Source organism: Sphaerodactylus townsendi, linkage group LG01 (assembly GCF_021028975.2).
Source record: "Sphaerodactylus townsendi isolate TG3544 linkage group LG01, MPM_Stown_v2.3, whole genome shotgun sequence".
In the NCBI taxonomy this organism is placed as follows: domain Eukaryota; kingdom Metazoa; phylum Chordata; class Lepidosauria; order Squamata; family Sphaerodactylidae; genus Sphaerodactylus; species Sphaerodactylus townsendi.
The window spans coordinates 12,429,004-12,445,500 of NC_059425.1; the positions used below are offsets into that span (position 1 = coordinate 12,429,004).

The following is a 16,497-nucleotide window of genomic DNA, read 5'->3' on the forward strand; positions in this document are numbered from 1 at the left end:
AAAAAGCAGGGTGTAAATGCAGGAAAATAAAGTAAATAACGTATTGTCGAAGGCTTTCACGGCTGGAATCACTGGGGCGTTGTGGGTTTTCCGGGCTGTACGGCCGTGTTCCAGTAGCATTTTCTCCTGACGTTTCGCCTGCATCTGTGGCTGGCAGCATCTTCAGGGGAGTCGGAAGATGCCAGCCACAGATGCAGGCGAAACGTCAGGAGAAAATGCTACTAGAACACGGCCGTACAGCCCGGAAAACCCACAACACCCTAAAGTAAACAACGTTCCGGCTGTGGGGGAAGAAAGCACAGATAATACATTAATATTCATCAAATTGGTCATTAAGGTATCTGACCTAAGTATCGTAAATCAGGTATGTTGAACTCATTTGTTACGAGGGCTGGATATGACATAAATGTGACTTGATCAGGCCAGGCCCTGGGGGGAGGGGGTGGCTGTCTCGGCTGACCCCTGAATGCCACTGGGGAGTGCCTGGACTGGGGAGTTCACAGCCAGGCAAGGCTGCTGCTTTAAGGGGGCTCATCAGGCCCACGAGCCAGGTAGGGCAACCCCACCCTCACTTCCGATCAGGCCAAATTTGGAGGAAGGGGGCGCGCATCTCAACTGGCTCACGGGCCTGATAAGCCCCCTCAAGAGGCTGAATCCAGCCACCGGGCCACATGTCTGACGCCCAGGTCTTAGATCAAGGAAGTGAGATTACTGTTTGTTATAAGCTAAAGGAAGTACACAAACTCATATCTCCGCCAACAAATGATACGAATGCCATGGTGTGTGGCACAAGCGCTGGATCTTTAAACAAAATATCAAAAACATTCAGAGCCATTCAGAAAGGACGATCAAGCAAACATGGTCAAAATTTAAAAGAATGGGCCAAGTGCGTTGGCAGAGCCCCGGCTGTCTACCCAAACTTCATCTCCCAGCTTTTGGTATCACCACTACAATCTCATTCCTGGGCACCGCAATTCAAGAAGGATATTGACAAGCTGGAACAGGTCCAGAGGAGGGCAGCAAAAATGGTAAAAGGTGTGGAATCCATACCCTACGGGCCTACGAGGAGAGTCTTAGGGAGCTGTGTATGTTTAGTTTGGTGAAGAGGTGACATGATAGCCCTGTTTAGATATTTGAAGGGATTGTCATGCTGGTGAGGGAGCAAGCTTGTTTTCTGTTGATCCAGAGAGAAGGACAAAGAGTAATGGGTTCAAGGTACAAGAAAAGAGATTCCACCGAAAGATCAGGAAAAACTTCCTGACAGTCAGGGCTGTTCGACAGTGGAATGCACTACCTCGGAGTGTGGTGGAGTCTCCTTCTTTGGAGGTTTTTAAAGAGAGGCTGGGTGGCCATCCGTCAGGAGTGCTTTGATGGTTTGTTCCTGCATTGCAGGGGGTTGGACTTGATGGCCCTTAGGGTCTCTTCCAACTCTATGAATCTATGATCCTTAAAGAAGACATTTCGCTAGCACCAGAGGGAAGGCTGCCTACTTCCACTATGGTGGGGGGGGGGGGAGAGGGAGGACTGGAGGGCAGAGACTGGGATACGATGCCATAGAGTCCACCCTCCAAAGCAGCCTAGAGATGAGTTGTAATTCCAGCCCCATCTAAAAGCTGGAATCCCTACCAAAGCACAAAGTCCATTACCAGCGGCTTAGACATGCCAGCATATCAGACACCCACGGAGGGCTCTCGAGCATATAGCACCCTTCCAGTTCTCTGAGGATAAATGCCAGCTTTTCTCCCCGATAAACTAAATTTAGTCAAACATATTCAATAAAGCAGACTGGCTGACAGTCTGGAAACTATCTATTAGACAACCATGGGGGACGACAATGTGTTTTCCACCCCACATCCCAGATAAGAAGTCTGCCGGAACTAAGGAGCAATGCAAGCCAAACCTTGGCCTTATTTGCAGGGATGAAACGGCCTTAATTTCATTTCCCCGTTTTTAGTTCAGCCAATACGCTGCAGCTCCTCCTCTGGACGTGACCCAGAAAGTTATCCAAGGTTAAATTCTTTAGTTCTTCCATCCAAACTAAGTAACATGACGATATTCATGCTAAGACAGCGACCCTCTGGCTTCACGTTACATTAAGAGGGCTGACTCGTTTCTGAAGGAGCAAGTAGCTCGTTAGACCAGCTCCCCCCTGTAAGCAGAAAATCCCACAATGCCGGTGCCATCACGGAGAAGACCATGCTCCTTTTAAACCAATAAGCCATGTCTTGGAAAGCTGCAACCTTCAAAGGAGTCCCTTATCGCCACCGAGTCAGGCAACGTTTCCCTGTAGGATCCTTTCTGAGTTCCATTTCACAGGTCTACACAGATAAAAGCAATTTGTGAATGACAGTGAATGTACAGCAGTTGCGCTACGCTTCAATTTCACTTTGCCCAGCTGTGTGGGGGTGTGTGTGTGTGTGTGTGTGTGTGTGTGTGTGTGTGTGTGTGTGTGTGTGTGTGTGTGTGTGTGTGTGTGTGTGTGTGTGTGTGTGTGTGTGTGTGTGTGTGTGTGTGTGTGTGTGTGTGTGTGTGTGTGTGTGTGTGTGTGTGTGTGTGTGTGTGTGTGTGTGTGTGTCAAACCAAGGCCTTGCATCTTAAAAGAAAGGAACACCTTCTCTTAGCAGCTCAGAATTCACCCCATTTGTTCCAACTTGGGACTTCCCTTTTTCTGCATTTTGGCTTCACGACCAAGGTAGGTCTGGATGACCAGGGGCCAATTCCCAAAGAAAGTCTCTTTCTTTATGACTCTGTGCGCTGACTTCGGTCATCGGGCGGCCGTATGTTGGCTATCTCACCATTCAGGGCGGCCGTCTGCCGGTGGCCAGAGCCATGGCCTTTTCCAGCATGGCTCCAACCTGTGAAACGGACTCCCTGAAGAGGTGAGGGGGCCCAACCGTGGAGATTTTCAGGAGGCGCTGCAAAGCCAGGGTTTCTGAGAGATTTTGAATGGCATCTTTTAAGAGTGGCGAGGGGGGGGGGGGGAGAGATTTGAGGTTTGCAATTTTATTCAGCTTAAACCAGAGGCCCTTTTAACTATTACTGCAAGCCGTCCTGAACTGCGACGAAAGGAGGGACAGAAACGCCATGCTAAAAAATAAATTAAATCTTAAACCAGTTACCAGTATTGGCTTTTTTAAAGAGAGATACTGGCAGCCAAAAATAAGTTCATAAAAACCACTGATACTGATTACTGTTATAAGCTTGTAGAATTTTTTTCTACAAAATAAAAACCATATTGCCAATTCTGTTTCAATTAAAATAATTTATTCGTTTCTCTTTAACCCATTTTGATATGATAGATTTGGTATCCTAAGAGACTGCTCATGACTTACATCCATCGTTTCAACCCTATTCTAACTTTCGGGAATAGTTTTTTAGATTTCCGATTGGTTCTATAGGCTTTCAGGAAAGTCCTTTCCTTTCCCCCTTTGCTTTAGCCTACTCTGCAGGGATGTTGGAAAGTTGAAACGCCCTCAGGGTGCTGAAAAAGGGCCCATCCTCCAGGGCCCCATTTCATCTACACGGGCACGTTATGCTGCCAGCGTCCCATTTATACCACAGAGAAACTGAGGCAGAGAATAAGCGAAAAAGCAGGGAAAAGCCCGTCTGCTCGCCTGGACGGAGCTAGAGGCAGGGCTCTCGACGCAAAAGGGATTTTAATTTAACAAGCCTTGTTAACAACACTCAGCAATAGCAAGCCCGTTTCCAAGTGCAGCATGAACCCTGCCAGCTATTTCCATTGCGACTGGGACTTGAAACCAGGCCAAGTGACGTAGCAGAACGCTAAAAGGGTTGTGTGACTTTTCCCCTCTCTGTGGACAGCGTGACTTCATTTTCTTTTTTTCCAGTCCACTGAAGACAACATACACTCAGCAAGTCCTACCCAGGGCTATGGGGTATGGTTGGTCCCCGCCCGGCATTCAACCTTCTTTCTTGTTAGCCGAACATAAGTTTCTAGACCTCACTGAAACTGAAAGGACAACTTTGAAGGGTTGAAGTGGGGAATGTGTTGTCGAAGGCTTTTGCGGCCAGAATCAACTGGTTGCGGTGGGTTTTCCAGGTCGTGTGGCCGTGGCCTACGGCTGGCATCTTCGGAGCGAGGGATGTCGTGGAGGCAAACACTTCTAAGTGTGAGAGCCCTCTGAAGATGCCAGCCGCAGATGCGGGCAAAACGTTAGGAGCAAAAACTACCAGACTGTGGCCACGCAACCCGGAAAACCCAGCACAGCCAGAAGTGGGGCGGGTTGGTGATTTGAGGCAGTGTGGTATAGTGGTTAAGAGAAGCAGATGCTGATCTAGAGAACCGGGTTTGGTTCCTTCACATGAAGTCTGCTGGGTGACCTTGTGCCAGTCACAGTTCTCTCAGAACTCTCTCCCAGGGGAGGGGAAGTGGTCTCTGCCGGAGACTTTCTGAAGGGGAACCCATGCCAGCCCGAGCAGACTGCGTGTCATGGAGAGAAACGCGTCTTACCACGACATGCCTCTGAAGATGCAAGCCATAGATGCAGGAGAAACGTCAGGAGCAAAAACTACCAGACCACGGTCACGCAGCCCAGAAAACCCTGAACGGCCAGACTGCACTAACTTTGATGGGCCAAGAGTCCATTTCAATATGAGACAAATTCAGGTATGATTTAAACAAGGACGATAAAACAAAGCATACATACACAACTGTTTTAAACAACATTATTAATGTACTGGTATATGTACTGGTATGAAGGATTGGAGCACCTTCCTTATGAGGAGAGGCTGCAGCGTTTGGGACTCTTTAGTTTGGAGAGGAGACGTCTGAGGGGGGATATGATTGAAGTCTATAAAATTATGCATGGGGTAGAAAATGTGGAAAGAGAGAAATTTTTCTCTCTTTCTCACAATTCTAAAATCAGGGGGCACACATTGAAAATGCTGGGGGGAAGAATTACGACTAATAAAAGGAAACATTTCTTCATGCAACGCGTGATTGGTCTTTGGAATATGTTGCCACAGGAGGTGGTGATGGCCACTAACCTGAATAGATTTAAAAGGGGCTTGGACAGATTTATGGAGGAGAAGTCGATCTGTGGCTCCCAATCTTGATCCTCCTTGATCTGAGATTGCAAATGCCTTAGCAGACCAGGTGCTCAGGAGCAGCAGCAGCAGCAGGCCATTGCTTTCACATCCTGCATGTGAGCTCCCAAAGGCACCTGGCGAGTAGCAGAGAGCTGGACTAGATGGACTCTGGTCTGATCCAGCAGGCTTGTTCTTATATATTTGTTTGTTTTTTAAGTTATAAATCAGAAATGTCACAATGCAATTAGGAAACGTAGTGTTGGATCCGTTCAAAAAACATAATGGGGGGGGGGGTCCTCCCTTCGACCACCCAAAAATCGTGTTGTGGTGATGATGGACCAAACCGGAACCAACAGAGTCGAGGTTTGGGGGAGAAGCGGAGACAACGCAGCACCTTCACGTCTACATTTCTGGACTGAAAACTTTCGAGGTTCATAGTTTAGGAATTAAATAATCCCATTCAATAATATGTTAATACAAATGGAAGTTATTTCCACTAACTGCACTTTAATATTTAACCCACCCAGGAACACGACAGCCATTAGAAGCCGCCCAAGGCTGGATTAGACCCAAAGGTTACTCTAACCCAGCATCCTGTTTCCAACAGTTGCTGGCCGGCCGGCCGGATGTCTCACACTATGAAGGGATCGCCTGTCTGCCCAACTCCTGAGCTGGCTCTACCCCACCGAGCAGTGTGATCTGGGATGTCTGCAGCATATATTAGTCACTTAACAGCAGGGGAATTAAAAGCGGCAACCCAAGGGGAGCAGGGAGCTCAAAACTGAACTTGGGCCTGAGTGGGAGGACATGGAATAGCCTCACTTTTCAGGGGGCTTCCATTCAAAATTCAATGACTGCATCATCAGCGTGGTGTAGTGGTTAAGAGCGGTGGACTCTAAATCTGGAGAACCAGGTTTGACTCCCCCACGTGAGCGGTGGACTCTTATCTGGTGAACTGGATTTGTTTCCCCGGTCCTACGCATGAAGCCCGCTGGGTGAGTTTGGGTTAGTCATGGTTCTCTCAGAGCTCTTTCGGCCCCACCTACTCCACGAGGTGTCTGTTGGGGGAAAGGAAGGGAAAAGGAGTTTGTTAGACTCCTTATGGATGAAAAAAGAAGGTTATCAATTCAAACCCTTCTTGGTTCGAATTTTCTTTTTGATCTGGTTCTGAAGAGCCTGGATGAGTGTGTGAGCATTTTTAAAGACCTGCCAAAGACGTGGGGGCTACTTTGTGGCCAGATTTGTCCCACAGGCCCCTAGTGGCTGACCATTGCTAGTTTGCAGGTTGGTAGGTCATTGGACTAGGGAGCCGTTCCTTCCTTGACCAGGACAGTGGCTGAAGCAGCGCTCGAGTGTGGGAGAGACGCCACCGTCTACCTGTACCGCAAGGAACTGCAATTCACAGGATCTGAGGAAAAGACTGACGTCCCCGATGGCAAATCTAAGGTTGTCCTCGAATCGAATCTGGTGAACTGAGTGTGATTTCCCGCTCCTCTACATGAAGCCTGCTGGGCCACCTTCAGCTAGTCACTGTTCTCTCCAAACTCTCTCAGCCCCACCTGCCTCACAAGGTGTCTGTTGTGGGGAGAGGAAGAGAGAGGCGCTTGTAAGCCACTTTGAGGACTCCTTACAGTTGAGAAAAGCAGGGTATAAATCCAAACTCCTCCTCTTCTCCTCTGAACTCTGGTATTCCCAGACCGTTCAGAGCCGATCCAGCCCCCGCCCCGCAAACAGAGACAGAGTACACAGACAGAGACGGAGATCAGCTCAGGGCAGGTAAAATACATTCCAAAGAATGTATTTGGGTTAATAGGTGTCAACTTGAAAACTGGCTAAATCCCCTGAGGCTGAACTATCAAAATCAATCTTCCTAGAACAACGAAGTTCTGCTGAGCAGTAAAATCCCATCCAGCCTCGTGCTCATGCCCTAAAAATATAGGCCGATGGAATGAATTATGCAAAAATTAGTCAAAGAGCAGAGACTGAGTTTCCACGGAGCACTTTTTGAGGGCCGAGAGCTTCGGGAAACAGGAAAATGCTCTTCCTTGCACATAGTACTAACACCTCATGAAACTCATTTGCGGTAGGGTTGGGATCAAGAGGAGGAAGTATCCCTTCATGCTGTGTGGGATGTCCCTGTGAGACTCACCATCACGAGATGTGGTGATAGCTCCCAGCTTAGAATTTCTATAGAACAGACCAAAAAAACCCCCCAACCCATGGTGAGTGTGTCGAAGGTTGAGCATTGCTCATGACGGCTGAATGGAAATTCACAAGAATACATAGAATCATAGAGTTGGAAGAGACCAGAAGGGCCATCAAGTCCAACCGCCTGCAATGCAGGAACACACAAGCAAAGCACTCCTGACAGGTGGCCATCCAGCCTCTCTTTAAAAACCTCCAAAGAAGGAGACTCCACCACACTCCTAGGTAGTGCGTTCCATTGTCGAACAGCCCTCACTGTCAGAAAGTTTTTCCTGATGTTTAGGTGGAATCTCTTTTCCTTCACCTTGAACCCATTACTCCTAGTCCTAGTCTCTGAGGCAGCAGAAAACAAGCTTGCTCCCTCACCAACATGACAACCCTTCAAATATCTAAACGTGGCTATCATGTTATCTCTTAACCTTCTCTTCCCCAAACTAAACATCCCCAGCTCCCTAAGTCTCTCCCCGTAGGGCGTGGATTGTACCTTTTACCATTTTGGTTGCCCTCCTCTGGACCCGTTCCAGCTTGTCAATGTCCTTCTGGAATTGTGGTGCCCAGAACTGTTTGCCATATTTCAGGTGAGAATGAAAGAGCCTCAAACTGGAGCAGAGCTCCTGGCTCTCTTTATGGATCCAGTGGACTGTGGCTCTGCAGGATCTAAGATAGAGGCCTTTTGGAACACCTACAGTCCAATCTTTGCGTGCACTATGAGAAGACAAGAGACACTGGAAAAAGACAATAATGGTAGCAAAGGTCGAAGACAACAGGAAAAGAGGAAGCCCAACGGGAGACAGAATGCCTCCATCAAGAAAGCTGTGGCCCTCAGTTGGCAAGACCCGAGCAAGGCTGAAGAAGAAGAGTTTAGATTTATTCCCCGCTTTTCTTAATCGCAAAGAGTCTCAAAGCAGCTTACAAACTCCTTCCCTTCCTCTCCCCACCTTGTGAGGTTGGTGGGGCCGAGAGAGCTTGAAGAGAACTGTGACTGGCCCAAGGTCACCCAACAGGTGGCTTCTAATCTGGAGAACCGGGTTTGTTTCCCACAGCAGTGGCATAGTGGTTAAGAGCAGGTGTCCTCTAATCTGGAGGAACCAAGTTTGATTCCCCACTCTCCTGCTTGAGCTGTGGAGGCTTATCTGGGGAATTCAGATTAGCCTGTGCACTCCCACACACGCCAGCAGGGTGACCTTGGGCTAGTCACAGTTCTTCTGAGCTCTCTCAGCCCTACCTACCTCACAGGGTGTTTGTTGGGGGGGAAGGGCAAGGAGATTGTAAGCCCCTTTGAGTCTCCTACAGGAGAGAAAGGGGGGATATAAATCAAAACTATTCTTCTTCTTCCTCTTCTTCTAGAACCCACGTGCTCTTAACCACTATTCCACGATGGCGGTTAATGATAGGATGCTTTGGAGGTCATGGATTCATAAGGTTGCCACGAGTTCAAAGCGACTTGACCCACACTACATCGTCCTTTTAACTGGAGATGCCTGGAACTGAACCCAGAACTTTCTGCACACCACACAGGTACCATACCACTGTGCCACTGACCTTTCCACATCCAGACAAGGGAAACAGGCGAGGTCCCTTGTCCTCACGCCCTGCTCTCAAGATTCCCAAGGGTGATTTTCTTGGCCACTGATGCAGACAGAATTCTAGACCCCATAAAGCTTGACGTGACCCCTTGCCACATATTCCTGTTTTCCGAATGCAATTCTGCTCACCAGAGAGCCGTGAAGGCATGTACAGACATATTCGGGAAGGTCCCCCAGCTATAAATCACAATAATATGCCCAATCCGCCCCCACCCACCCACCCCCAACAAAAAACAGAAAAAGAGACAGACTTCGCCCTTAGCCAGACTCCTGAACACTTCAAAACAGATTTTCTGGCCACTTCTTTGTGTAAGCTCTATGAGTAATCCTTACACACACAGACTGTAAGAGATTGAGTGTGCGATTTCGCAAAGCTGTCTCCACATGGAGAGCCATCAAGACTGGGGGGGGGGGGGGGGAGCTATCTACGGCTGCAACCCTTCTGTAAACTTGTTTGGAAGTAGATTGCCCTGGTTGTGATGTTTGCATGTCCTTTGAAAGAGCTGCGATGTTTACCTGTACTTTGAAAGAGCCCCTAGCAAGAACGAGCGGCCATTCCGGCAGCAACGTAAAATTCAAGGTTGAAGGCGCCTCTCCCCGGTTCCAGTCTCAACTGAGACCCAAAGTGACCGTGGCTGGAGTAAAATTATAAACCAGGAACCTTTCCTAGTTCAAAGGCAGTCTCAACCTGCTACGTTACATTCATTCATTCTTCCCAGCTCAGCAGGACTATGGAATGGGGACTATTTTCCTTCTATTCTTACACACAGCCAGAGTGGTGGTGTAGTGGTCAAGAGGTGCAGACTCTAGGCTGGGGAACTGGGTTCGATTCTCCACTCCTCCACACGAGCAGCAGATTTTAATACAGAGAACCCGGTTCAGTTCCCCACTCTTCTACATGAGGAGCAGACTCGAATCTCCTCTACATGAAGCCTGCTGGGTGACCTTGGGCTGGTCACAGTTCTCTCTGAACTCTCTCAGCCCCACCTACCTCACAAGGTGCCTGTTGTGAGGAGAGGAAGGGAAAAGGAGTTTGTCAGCCCCTTTGAGTCTCCTTACAGGAGAGAAAGGCGGGGTATAAATAAGAACATAAGAACATAAGAACAAGCCAGCTGGATCAGACCAAAGTCCATCTAGTCCAGCTCTCTGCTACTCGTAGTGGCCCACCAGGTGCCTTTGGGACCTCACATGTAGGATGTGAAAGCAATGGCCTTCTGTGGCTGTTGCTCCCAAGCACCTGGTCTGTTAAGGCATTTGCAATCTCAGATCAAAGAGGATCAAGATTGGTAGCCATAAATCGACTTCTCCTCCATAAATCTGTCCAAGCCCCTTTTAAAGCTATCCAGGTTATTAGTGGCCATCACCACCTCCTGTGGCAGCATATTCCAAACACCAATCACACGTTGAGTGAAGAAGTGTTTCCTTTTATTAGTCCTAATTCTTCCCCCCAGCATTTTCAATGGATGCCCCCTGGTTCTAGTATTGTGAGAAAGAGAGAAAAATTTCTCTCTGTCAACATTTTCTACCCCATGCATAATTTTGTAGACTTCAATCATATCCCCCCTCAGCCGCTTTTCCAAAAGCACTTGGCAGGTGCCAGGAGCGGTGTTAGCGGACACCCTGATGTTGGGGACCCCTGGACTAAGGGCTGCGCAAAAGCCGATTTACGTTTCCACCAGGACTTCTTCTCTCACCACTCCGAGAACGCTGAGGCCACAGGATGGGTGGTAGGATAAACCTGGACGGGAGGCGAGAACAGAGAGGTGATAATGTGGCTCTTCCTCCACACTATGCTGAGGACTCGCTCGAGCCATCCGAAGACATTAATAAAATCACGGCCATCTGCTTCTTGTGCTCCCTGCAGCTGTGGTGGACTCCAGTCGCCCTTTCGAGGATCCCTGCCTCAGCACGATAAAGACCTCAGCCGCTGTTCCGTAGCGCAGGCAGGCGCGTGACCCGGCGGTACGCCACATCCATCAAGGACAAGGAAGGGAGCAGGTTCCGGAACTAGGAGAGCTGTTTAAAAGCAGAAGGGCAGCCGAGGGTGGCTGCTAAAGCAACTCATTCGGGGAAAACTCACAGGAGGTGGCTGCATGGGGACAGCACCTCTGCAGAGCTTTAGAGCAGAGCTTTTCAGGCAGTCCTTGGGGGACCCCCCCCCAAAAAAAAACACCCTGTTTCAGCAGCTTCCTGGCAGTTACTACCAAACTTCACGGAGAAAAAAACTGAACTGATGTTGACCCACAGTGTGGAGAAAGGTCTGAGCACAGGGTAGAAGAGAAGAAGAAGAAGTTTGGATTTATATCCCCCCTTTCTCTCCTGCAGGAGACTCAAAGGGGCTGACAATCTCCTTGCCCTTCCCCCCTCACAACAAACTCCCTGTGAGGTGGGTGGGGCTGAGAGAGCTCCGAGAAGCTGTGACTAGCCCAAGGTCACCCAGCTGGCATGTGTTGGAGTGTACAGGCTAATCTGAATTCCCCAGATAAGCCTCCACAGCTCAGGTGGCAGAGTGCAGAATCAAACCCAGTTCCTCCAGATTAGATACACAAGCTCTTAACCTCCTATGCCACTGCTGCTCCTATACACAGCATAGCACCAGAAGCCCCACACAAAGGGGTGACCAAGACCAGTGGTCTTCAACCTTTCCAGCCCCGGGACAGACCGATAATGCTGAGGCTGCAGAATAGAACTCCCTGAGCTCAAGCATGTGCCAGGAAATGACACGGCATCAGAACCATGTGCAGGAGGAAGTGGGGGGCAGGATTATGACTTCCTGGGTGTCAAAGCCAAGACATAAGCTGAGCACCAGTGGGGGCAACTTAGAAAGGAGCAAGCCAAGGATTTCTGCCGGGGAGGCCCCTCGATGATGGCACACAGAGAAGCAGGAAATACACCGTCTCTGTCAGAGCTTCATGACCCACTTGGGAGTCCTGGTCAGCTGAAGAACGCTGCCCGAGACTACGCTTCAGAGAGGCCTCTGGTATAGAATGGGGCTCAAATAAAATGTGGGATGTACCACCCCAAAGTCTCCGGGGGGGGGGGTTGTCTAGTGAATAAAACGGGTAGTAAAACCAGGTTCCCCAGAACTGGCTTTGACCAGCTGGGTGCTTCAATGCCTATCAATAAACGCTGCTGATCAACACTACAGAGTCTATTTGCTGCTTCTAGGTCCAAGATCTAACACAAAGACAGGGGGTTTGAGGACCATTCCCTGACACATAGAAGGGGGAGGTCACTATCCACAGGTACTTGGTCCCCTCCCCAATAGCCAACTCTTTACTTCTTCAAGAGCCCAAACCCTTTGCCTTAGGACCATGGTGGCGAACCTTTGGCCCTCCAGATGTTATGGACTACAATTCCCATCAGCCCCTGCCAGCGCTGCCTCAGGACAACTTGAGGAACAAACAGAAGCAGGTATGAACAATAAGGAAGAGGATTTCCCCAGCCATTTCTCTATCATGCCCGCTCCAGGAGCTATGGAAGGCAGTGGACACTACATGTTGATATAATTTATAATCTGCCCTTCTCACTGGGACTCAAGACAGATTACACAAAGTCACAATCAACAGGACGGGACATCCAACGGAGAATGCAATGGGATTCGGATGGTGCAAATCTGGAACCCACCAGAAATCTAAACAGAAAGCAAAGCTTTAAGTATTCATAAAGGGAACGGCTGCGATTGAGCAGAAGAGAATCTGCTTGGCATGACAGAGTAGCCAGACTTGTTCAGAACAGGACAGCAGCAAGACCAGTGGCCAAGTGACAGGAGCACCAGGGAAAGACCTTATGGAACATGTAAAAAGGGATGCTTGTCACAGCCAGACAACCGCGCGTGCGTGTGTGTGCATGTGTGCGAGAGAGAGAGAGAGACAGAGAGAGAGAGAGAGACAGACAGACAGACAGACAGACAGACACATCCGACTTATGGAAATGCTATGAATGAGTGGCCTCCAGAATGTGCTCCCACTAACAATCTTGCTCAGGTCTTGCAAAAGAGCCAAACTTCAACTTTTCCTAGCATTATTGTCTTTTCCAATGACTCTTGTCTTGTCACGGTGTGCCTTGGTCTCCTCTAAATAATCAACCAACCTCTTGTCCAAATGGTTGGGAAGAGGGGAGGCTGCCTTGACCAGGATTGGGATCCTAGTGTAATTTGCCGGATGCCTGGCATACACCCCGAAACGCACCACAGCAACCTTAAAGCATCCATTATGCCCTTCAGCCTGTCCACAGAATGTGTCTGGAAGCATCTCAGTATCTCCTTCCATCAGGAAAGCCTGTTTGTTAGGTCTCGGACCTTGAATCAATAAACAAACTCTGTATTGTTGATCAGCAGCGTTCATTGGAAGGCAGCGAAGCACCAAGCTTGTAAAAAGCCAGTTCTGGCGAACCTGGCTTTTGCTACCCCTTTTATTCAGAAACAGTCGCCCCTCCTGGTTTCCCAAAGAATGTGAGAAAGAGTTACTTCGGAGCTGAAGCACCCCAAGGTTGGCGACAGATAGAGATAAAACCACCTAGTCTCCTGCCCCCACAGAGGAACGGAAATATCCTGTTTCCCATGGTCGCAGAAGGGGTCAGGGGTAAGCCTAGTTATCCACAAAGCATGTGAAGCCATAAAGAAGAGATCAAGGGAAGAATGTCCCATTACAGCAGTGGTAACATCTAGCAGGCTGGTTACATATGTCTTGTAGTGATTACATTGAGGTAGGAATGCATCCCAATCAACTAGATACAATCACTGCCAAAATATTTTGTAACAACTATGTTGAGCTAGAAATGCAACTAGGTCCAATCCCAGACACCATTCTATAAGCACCAACGAATGGAGCCCCGGCACTTATCGACCATCACAGCACTCATAGAAACAGTCGTCTTTGCCTCTAAAGGAGCCAGAGGGACTGCTCCCTGCCCTCGTTCACAAAACACTTCAGCAGCAGTGGTGTACTGGTTAAGAGCAGGTGTACTCTAATCTGGAGGAACCGGGTTTGATTCCCCGCTCTGCCGCTTGAGCTGTGGAGGCTTATCTGGGGAATTCAGATTAGCCTGTGCACTCCAACACACGCCAGCTGGGTTACCTTGGGCTAGTCACAGTTCTTCTGAGCTCTCTCAGCCCCACCTACCTCACAGGGTGTTTGTTGGGGGGGGGGGGACGGGCAAGGAGATTGTAAGCCCCTTTGAGTCTCCTACAGGAGAGGAAGGGGGGATATAAATCCAAACTCTTCTTCTTCTTCTTCTTCTTCTAGAACCCATCTGCTCTTAACCACTTTTTCACGATGGTGGTTAATGATAGGATGTTTTGGAAGTAATGGATTCATAAGGTTGCCATGAGTTCAAAGCGACTTGACCCACACTGCATCGTCCTTTTAACTGGAGATGCCTGGAACTGAACCCAGGAATGGAACTGAACCCAGGACCGGGTTTGATTCCCCGCTCTGCTGTCTGAGCTGTGGAGGCTTATCTGGGGAATTCAGATTAGCCTGTGCACTCCCACACACGCCAGCTGGGTGACCTTGGGCTAGTCACAGTTCTTCTGAGCACTCTCAGCCCCACCCACCTCACAGTTTGTTTGTTGGGGGGGGGGGGGAAGGGAGATTGTCAGCCCCTTTGAGTCTCCTTACAGGAGAAAGGGGGAATCTCCTCCTTCTTCAACTTACTGTCTAGCCCTGGACAGCCCAGCCAACAGGCTTGGAAATGAATTTCTGGAAGAGCAGCGAACTCACTACCTTTGGGCAGGGTTTGTGTTAAAGTTGTGACAAGTGGCCAGAGTGGAGGGAGCACAGGTACTGGTGAGAGGGAGAAAACTGAGAAGAAGCCCATTAGCAACCCATGCAAAAAGACATCCCTGAGGACTTTTTCTAGAGCACGATCTCAGCAGGTGGTTTCTACAGCTTCCGCAGCTTGAAAGGCCACCAGGGAAGTCCAGGATGGCTAAGCAGAGGCAGGCAATGCCAAGCCACCTCTGAAGTCTCCGGCCTTAAAAACCCCATAACGGGTTGCCATAAGTCAGTTGCAACCAGACAACCCTTCACGGGGGGGCGGGGAGAGAGAAAATGGCCTCAGACCACAGCCTCCACCAGCAACTCTAAAAGACAATCCCTCAACAACACTAGAGGGATCTGACCTAAGCCAGTAATGGCGAACCTTTTTGAGGCCAAGTGCCCAAACTGCAACCCAAACCCACTTATTTATCGCCAAGTGCCAACCCAGTAATTTAACCTGAATACTTAGGTTTTAGTTTAGAAAAAACGGTTGGCTTCAAGGCGTGCATTACTTGAGAGTAAGCTTGGTGGTAGTCGGTGGCTTTGCTTTGAAGCAACTGTGCAACTCTTCCAACGGGTGAATCACGACCCTAGGAGGGTTTACTCAGAAGCAAGCCCCATTGCCAGCAACTGAGCTTACTCGATTGTGGTAAAAGAATCATGCTTTAGTTCTTCGCATGAAAATCAGTGGGGTTTAACAGCGCTTAACAGGGTTACCTACACTGCTTCCCCAAAACTGTCTTAGGTTTAATGCTAATAATCAAGCCCAGTGGCCCAAGCCAGCCTAGATGGGGTGGGGGGGCACTCTGTTTGCACGTGCCCACAGAGAGGGCTCTGAGTGCCACCTCTGGCACCCGTGCCATAGGTTCGCCACCACTGACCTAAGCAGTTTCAAGGGTCAGATGTGCTCACTGCAACTCACTGATCTCAGTTCTGCACCAGTTTCGCTTCTCTCCTCCCTGCAAGGCCTTTAGAGCTTTCCCCGTAAACTCCAAAAGGAACACGGTAACGTTCACGTGACAATCTATGAGCTCCAGAACACACTGGAATTATGGCCCGCACAACCAAACAGTCGTAACGCTCTTAACGCAAGCGGTTCTCCAAACTGCTGCAAACTCTGTGCCTCAAGTCACCTCATGCGCACCTCCGTAAGGCGGGAAAGAATTATTATTTCAATAGGACAGAGGGGAAATGAAGCTGGTCTTAGTGAGGATTTCAACAGCACGCTTCCACCCGCATGACCGTATGGATACGCATGCTGTATGCTTATAGAGTCACATATTGAGTCAGTGGCTCCAGGGGCGATATGCCTCCAAATGACAGCGACTGGGCAGCGAGAGCAGATTCTCTAGGATCTCTGTAGAGGAAAGCATTTTCTAAGCCACCAAACAGGCCTTAGGGCAGGTGACTGGCCAGGCAGAAGGGGGGGGGGCAACCCAGGAGAAGGCTTTCTTGGTCATGGCACCAAAGGCCTGCAACTCTTTCGCCGTTGAAACTCAACTGTGGGCAGAGGCGTATGTAGGGAACATAAGAACTAGCCTGCTGGATCAGACCAGAGTCCATCTAGTCCAGCTCTCTGCTACTCGCAGTGGCCCACCAGGTGCCTTTGGGAGCTCACATGCAGGATGTGAAAGCAATGGCCTTCTGCTGCTGCTGCTCCTGAGCACCTGATCTGCTAAGGCATTTGCAATCTGAGATCAAGGAGGATCAAGATTGGTAGCCATAGATCGACTTCTCCTCCATAAATCCGTCCAAGCCCTTTTTAAAGCTATCCAGGTTAGTGGCCATCACCACCTCCACCTGTGGCAGCATATTCCAAACACCAATCACACGTTGCGTGAAGAAGTGTTTCCTTTTATTAGTCCTAATTCTTCCCCCCAGCATTTTCAATGGAT

At 49.2% G+C, this 16,497-nt stretch overlaps 1 protein-coding gene across 1 annotated transcript in view; it reads right to left on the bottom strand.

Annotated features, from left to right (window-relative positions):
- The window catches only part of SNX27 (sorting nexin 27), a 70,104-nt gene that overhangs the window by 48,008 nt on the left and 5,599 nt on the right, over positions 1 to 16,497 (bottom strand). The gene's annotated exons all lie outside the window — the stretch shown is intronic.